Raw genomic sequence first — 7,279 nt, 5'->3', positions numbered from 1 at the left:
AGGCTCCCAGACCTTATCCCAACTGACTCCATGGTGGAAGTGTCTTTCAGTCCATAAAACTCAGCACATACCCAGCACCACCAGACAAAACAAAAACAAAGACCCAGTCCATCAAAGTCCGTAGTTCTGGGAAAGTATCTAAACGTACTAACCTTGCTTTTTGTCTTCTATATTTCTGTTTCTGGCTAACTGTTCTTGTTGACTGAAGTGTGTCAACCCCGGATGTGCTCTGTGTGCTTACCAGCTGACCCTGAGAAAGGCTCACCCTGAGAAAGGCTCACCCTGAGAAAGGCTCACCCTGAGGCCACACTGGGGTTCTGAACCCTGGTGTAGTTGCTGGTGGACTAATCCATTCTTTCTATGGCCTCAAACCCACGTCTGAGTAGTCTTCTCTGGTGGATAACCACAACAGTTCTGGAATCCCCACAGAGATGCCCAGAGACACCAGGTCTCAGAAACCCTCAGAGCAGGGAAGAGTGTGGTGGTCAGGGAGCTCCTGAGCTGTTCCAGGTCCTGTTGATCAACTCCTGCCTGGTGCTTCAGGGGACACCTCCACCCCCAAAGGAAACAAACTAGAGAGTCACTGGTCCAGCCACCTCCGGAGGTAAGTTTGGTCAAGGCATCTTCAGTGTAGGACACAAAGAGAGGCTGGACATGGCCACAGATGCAGTGTCCTGGAGCTGTGTGAGACACCACAGACTCCTGGGTCTGTTCAGGTGTAGGAACGTGTGCTGGCCACCTCTGGTGTCTTCGCTGTGTGTCTGCATGTCTTTCTATGTGTTTCTGTCAGTTCCACTTCCCTGTATTGACCAGTGGCTTTCTCTGGTGAGCCAACCACTTCCCCCCAGCTCCTGACCTCTGCCTTCATGTCAGGGACCTGAATCCTTTTGGCTCTGCCAAGTCACCTAGAGAAACCAGAAAGCCCTTCTCCTGCCCCGCTCCCAGAGCACTTGCTTGCATGGTTGCCTGATTCCCAGTCCTGAGCTAAGTCAGACCCAGTCGCTGTGGAGAGGTGGGAGAAGCCTCTTATGAAAGAGTCTGCCATTGATCAGGATGAAGCAATAGGTTTTCCAAACTACACACCCTCTACTCCTCCCCCTCCTCTGTCAACTTCTCTGGGCAGCACCTGGGAATGAAAAAGTTCCCTGGAACAGAAGGGAATCTGTACTTCTTTCTCTTTCATATTATGAATGAACCCTTTCCAGTAGGTCATCTGTATAATTGAAAACCTGAAAGCCTACCCTTCTCTGGAATATGGTAGAAAAACTACCCCGGATCTGGAGGGGGTGGGGGTCATTGCTGGACAATGCAACCTGGACAGAATAGATTATCCCTTCTGTGCAATACTGACCAGGAAGACTCTGAATAAATTTTGCCGGGTCTGAAAGATTTTCTTTGTCACCCAGTCAGACCCAGATATTAGAAAATAGTTATAAAACTGTAAAAATATAGAGTGCAGTAGCTGAAGGTAGCTCAAAAGCTTTTTAACAACAGAGATGTGATTAAGGATGAGACCCTTGGTATAAACTGAAAGCCACTGTCCCCTTCTCTGATGATGAGACACAGTTAAACTTATACAACTCAGCAAAGTTTTGGTGTCCTGCCCTCTGTCAGAAGACTATCTCCTAGGTGAAAGCCATGCCCTACAATCAAAAGATATAGTTGGGCTATCTCTCAGATTGACAACAAAGATTCCAGGCAGAAACCAACCCGGCAGGACTGACCCAACACTAAGTTCCAATAATTGTTCAGCTAACCAGTTCAGCCACCCCCATCCAGATTAAGCAATACCCAGTGACCCTGGAAACTCAAAGGGAAATTGCAGCCCATATTGCCTGGTTTAGGACACAGGCGTCCTTGTGCCCTGCCAGTGCCCTTATTCTGATGCCTGCTCTCCTGCCTTTTGTGTTACTCAACTGCACAACAGCGAAATCCCGAGCCCCTGAGACCACTTGGTGGCTGTGTACTAATGGTTTGATTTAATATGCCTCTGATGCTTTCCAAAATGAGAATCCCCTTTTCTGTGTCTTAATACCCATTCTGTCCTTGGTATACCTATACAATGTGAAAAATATACCCTTGACAAAACAAAAACAAAAACAAACCAGCAACTGCATTTGTCTTCTTCCCACAACTGGTGGGAGCAGGCACAGCCAGTTCAACAGCCATTGGCCGGCCCCTCAGCCTCTATCACAAGGGATAAAGCTTTAAGGAAGTGAGTAGACAGGGTGATCAGCACCTAGAGATATGAAAAGCTGCCATTTCTGAATTACAAAATCGCCTTGTGGAAATGGTCCTACAAAAACGGAGAGTCTTAGATTTACATCTCATGAGGTATGTAAGACTTTGGGAGAAACCTGTTTTCTATGGTAACCTATCAGGAATAATCAGAAAAAAAAATCTTGCTACGTTTGGGGAAAAACCAGAGAGAGAGCGAGAGAGAGAGAGAGAGAGAGAGGGAGAGATTAGTTAGGTAAATGGTACAGTTTCTGTTCTCTTGGTTCCCTTGGCTAACTACTTTGCTATCAGCACTGGCTGGGCCTTTAATTCTCATTCTACTTGGAATAATGATGAAGCTCTGTGCCTTACATTATATGGCCAATTATGTTTCAATAATTCAATAAAATTAATAGGCTTTAGAATCACCTATGCCTCTTTTTTTTTTAAAGATTTGTTTATTTATATGAATATGATGTTTTGCCTGCATGTACACCTGCATGTCAGAAGAGGGCACCGGATCGCATCATAGGTGGTTGTGAGCCCCCATGTGGTTGCTGGGAATTGAACTCTGGAAGAGCAGCCAGTGCTCTTAACCTCATCTATGCCTCTTTAGAGAGGGATGAGTCCACTATTTGACCCATTCATTAAGACCAGTGGGGAATGCAACAGGCCCCCAGACCTTAGCACAAATTACTCCCTGTTTGCCCCTCCGTTAAAATGAAAACAGGGGTTGACTTAAGCTCCTGAATGCATGTCAAATGTGCACAAAGGCATCGCATATGAAAATGATTTGTAATTTGTAAATGTTATTCAGGAGATGCCTGGAGATGTAAAATCCTATTCTTTGAGTGAAAGATTTTTTTGGTTTTCTCCAAATGATATTAAACTAAAGTTTTTTAGTTTTTTTTTTTTAAAGGAAGATTACCAGGGCTGTCCTGACACTTTCTCCCTGTTTGCTCTCATGCCACCTTCTCTTGTGCTGTTGATTGTTTCATATTCCAGTTTCCCCCCCAGTGGGCAGCAACATTTATTTAACCAAAGTTGAACCCTATGGGCAGAGGCTGGTGATCTGAGACACAATCTCGCCTACCTCCCCTCCCCCAGCTTCAGAGGGGCCAAGGCTCACAGCTGAGTCTCTTGATCCCAGACTGTCCCATATCTGCACCCTGCAACTTGTTTGACCTCTTACTCCAGCATGGTTTCCCTGATACCCAGAAATCAGGAACTGACCCAGCATGACACACGGGGATTCATTTTAGTTTCATGGGTCCTTCAAGTCACCCTGTCCCCTTCACAGGGTGGCCACTTGCCAAGAGCTCTATCCACTGTCCTCACTGCTAGTGAGAATGCTGTCCTCACTAGCATCCTCAACATCATCTGCAGCACCTGTCATCGTGTGGAAGCTGCCTGATGGACGGGGAGGGAGGGTTGGAACCTCTGGAGAGAAAGAACTGCAGCCTGCAGAGCACCATCCTGTGGAAAGGGAGTCTGTGGAGACTCCTATCAAGTGCTCTTTGGTTTCCCTGACCTCCTCATTGCTTGCTCCTGCACACCCCTCTCTGTCTAACCACAAACCACTATGTAGTTTTAGTCCAATTCTCCACACTCTCTAGTCCTCTCTGGTCCCTCAGTTCAGGCAGCTATCACAGCTTTGTTGACCCTCTAGCCATCCATATTAACCTCACAGTGAGCCACAGAAACACGAAATTCTCAACCTTCAGTTTATAGACTCAATCCCACACTCTGCCCTTGCCCAACTTCCATTTCTGTTGCTGTGAAAAGATACAACTGAGAGGAGAAAGCTTTTATTTGGCCCACAGTTCCAGGCTATCGTCCACTATCTTGAAGAGGTCAAGGCAGGGGCCCAGGCAGCTAGCCACAGTGCATCCACAGTCAAGAGCAGTGAGAAACGAATTCCTGCATGCAAGATGAATTCAGTCTGCTTTTTGTTATACACTTCAGAATGTATGCTTAGGGAATAGGGCCACCCACAGTGGAGGAGTTTACCCACTTCAATTAGAGCCATTAAGACAAATCTCTCACAGGCATGCCCACAGGACAACTTGAGCTGGACAATCCCTCACCGAGAATCTTCCCATAAGATTCCAGATTGTGTCAAGAGGACAGCTGAAACTAACCATCTCATCTCCCTGTACCAAAATGCCTCAGCACCTTGAATCTGTCCAGATCATCGCCACTGACCTCAATATTGTTTAAAGGTGGGTGGCTGTCAGTAAGGCTCAGTAGTTCCTGCGGATCTGGGCAATCTCTTTCATCTTTCCCTCCAGCTCCTGAGGCGAGTCTTTGGCGGGCTCTGATTTTGATCCCTTACCCACCGCTGCCCTGGCAATTCTCAGACAAATCCAGGATCAGCTGCTGGTCTTTGTTCATCTCAAGAGGACAGGGGCTATGGAGGGCACAGGCGCCGGACCACCCAGGAAGAGTCACCTTCCCTCCAGGCTGCCCTTCCTTCTGGGCTTTGTATTTCTTCAGACATGAGTTTCCAGATTTGGAGTCTGTAACACAGTGACTGAGTGACCCAGTGAGCAACCACACACAAGGAAGGCTGATGATATTAGGAGTTCTTCCCAAAGAAACCAGTATGACAGCACAGCTGCTGTCTCCTTACCTCTTGTGTCCTGTTTTATAGGCTACAGGACCCCAGCAGCTTACAGGCAGAAAGCCTGGGATTTGGAGTTGACAGGACCTGGCTAACTCCGTTTTGAGACTGGAGCCAAAGCTGGGCCAAAGTTCTTGCCACCCTCCCCCCTTTCCTGATTGATGAGTTCCTGGAAAAACTATAGGAGATGGACATCCAAACAACAACTTCCCTGACATCTGGCCTGGGCCTAAACTAGATATGAGGTGATCATTCCTTTTCCAAGTTGGAACCAACCAAGATTATGCAAATATCCCTTACCTCGAACCCAACCAATCGTGGCAGCATGACTGAAAATACCTCAGTGGCTTAAAAAGGAGCCTTTGAGCTCCTCTCAGGGTCACTGCCATTTTGTATGACTGGGCAACCCTAGCAAGCTGGCTGTCTCTGCAGAATAAATGCTCTTTGATTTTTGCATACTATTTGAGTCTGGGGGTCTTCCTTCAGTGATTCTTGGACCCTTGCAGAGTGACCCTATACTTTGGTGAGATGTCTTCACTCTACTTTCCTGTTTCTGTGTCACTCTGTGCTGGTGGTACAGCCCAGTGGTAACACTCTTGTTCAGTGTGTAGGTCCCAGTAACACACACACACATACACACACACACACACACACACACACACACACACACACAAATCCGTAAAAGGCCAGGTCTCTCCTTCATACTTCCTTTTGGTCCTCTACTAATGCCTCACAAAGAGCCTCTTAGGATTGGCAGGATGTGTACCAGGAGGAAGTGTAGGTGGTCCCAGCCCTTCCTCTATGGTGGCAGCTGGGGGCCTCCCTTCCCTAGCTGTGCACAAGCTCTCCAAATGGGACAGGGTAGAGATTCTCAGCAAGTCTTGCTTCCCAGTGACTTCAGGGCATCTTCCTAGGGCAGAGAGACCCAGGCTCAGGACAGCATGAGCCTGAGAATCTTTACTTCCCAGGGTCAAGTTCAATCCCATTCACACAGGACCTCCTGCCTATTGCAACCCCTCCCTTCATTCTATCCTCCCCCGTCCAGTTTTTTCCCACTGCCTTTTACTGTGCTGAGCCTCTTCCCTCACAGGAAATATCATTCATTCCCATGTGGTGCCTGAACCAACCAGGACGCCTTCATTCCATTGCTCGCCCTGCTGCTGTCTGGGCTCTGGAGACGTCTGTTGGAAATTAAGCCACTAGCTTCTGAGGACACAGCCCCATTGATGAAAAAAAAGTGTGGATCTGAAAGATAATAACAATTGTAAAGTTTCTAGTACTTTCTGCTTTTTCAAACAAAGAGATCATCTCCTCTAACCCACCTATGGTCTGGCCTTTAACCTTGTGATTTCATGGCTCATAGTACAAAATATCATGGTGCAACTTGTTTCTTCTTGGGCCACACTGGTTTCGTAACCCCAGCCCCCAAGCACAGGAAAGCCTGTCTTCTCCACCTCTCACAGGTTGGATTGGGGCTAGGAGAAGCACAGGGGAGGCAGCCTGCCACCCACAGCCTGCTTCACAGACTCAGGATCCCAAAACTCAGGATCCCAAAGGGCCTTGTACAGGTGCACAGGACACAGGAACCAGAGAGCTCCAGGTTACCTGCCTGCCTTGCTCCATAGTCTTCACTTCCTCCATTTCCCTAGGAGTGGGGACCCACAATAGCCACCTTCCCCCGGGAGTCTGCTGGCCAGGTCTTAGACACTTTGACATATGAGCCGAGCGCTGGGAAGGATGGTGATTTCATCTGAGGGGTCCCAACCCTTTCTTGTGCTTATGGGAGAGAGGAAGGGAGGGGCAACCAGGGCCCAACTTGGCTGTTAGTCTATACTGTGTCCTGGGCTGATGTCTAACCTTGATCATCGTTCTCTTCCAGAGCTGCTGGAAGGATGAGCAGATAGGGAAGCTTAAGAAGTCCCCAACTTACCAAGAAATCGTCCCGAGGCTGAGCTAGAGGGAAATACAGCTGTTCTTCTTGTGTGCGTTGGCTTGCTAATTGCTCATCAGGATCCAGTCAGAATCATCTGCCTGGGTCAGGTGATTCTGTGGGCTGTTTTCGCATGGTGTCCTTGGCCCCTCGGTTCCTCTCATCTTTACTCTGCCTCCTCTGCAGGACTCCATGAGCTCTGCCTAATGTTTAGCTGTTTGTGCTCCCATCAGTTGCTGGGTGGAGTCTCTTTCTCTCTGATGATGATTCTGCCTGGTTCTGGTCCCAGGATACTCGGCAGGCAGGATAAAGTGTAGATCAAAGGTTTTGTGGCTGGGTTGGAGTCCCAATCCTGCCACTTGAGGCGTTGCCTGGTTATGGATGATGGCCCATTCAGGCTCTGTATCCCCCATTACGAAGGGTTTTTGCTAGGCTTACTCTCATAGGCTCCATGAGTTTCCATTGCAGTAAGCATCTCTCTCTCACCAAAATGCTTCCCAATTCCATTT

At 48.1% G+C, this 7,279-nt stretch overlaps 2 long non-coding RNA genes across 2 annotated transcripts; one reads left to right on the top strand and one right to left on the bottom strand.

The window, feature by feature from the left end:
- Positions 1 to 6,850, top strand: LOC132655809 (uncharacterized). The gene is made up of 4 exons (XR_009593674.1): positions 1 to 604; positions 4,266 to 5,085; positions 5,931 to 6,104; positions 6,720 to 6,850. It is a non-coding gene; the product is annotated as an uncharacterized LOC132655809 (long non-coding RNA).
- LOC132655808 (uncharacterized) lies at positions 2,398 to 6,877 on the bottom strand. Its single transcript, XR_009593673.1, has 4 exons — positions 6,771 to 6,877; positions 5,907 to 6,085; positions 4,423 to 4,736; positions 2,398 to 4,137 (listed from the first exon to the last, which is right to left on the bottom strand). It is a non-coding gene; the product is annotated as an uncharacterized LOC132655808 (long non-coding RNA).
- Between the last annotated feature and the right edge of the window lie 402 nt (positions 6,878 to 7,279).

The sequence above is a fragment of the Meriones unguiculatus genome, chromosome 8, assembly GCF_030254825.1.
Source record: "Meriones unguiculatus strain TT.TT164.6M chromosome 8, Bangor_MerUng_6.1, whole genome shotgun sequence".
In the NCBI taxonomy this organism is placed as follows: domain Eukaryota; kingdom Metazoa; phylum Chordata; class Mammalia; order Rodentia; family Muridae; genus Meriones; species Meriones unguiculatus.
This window is presented reverse-complemented; position numbering and strand designations above follow the sequence as displayed.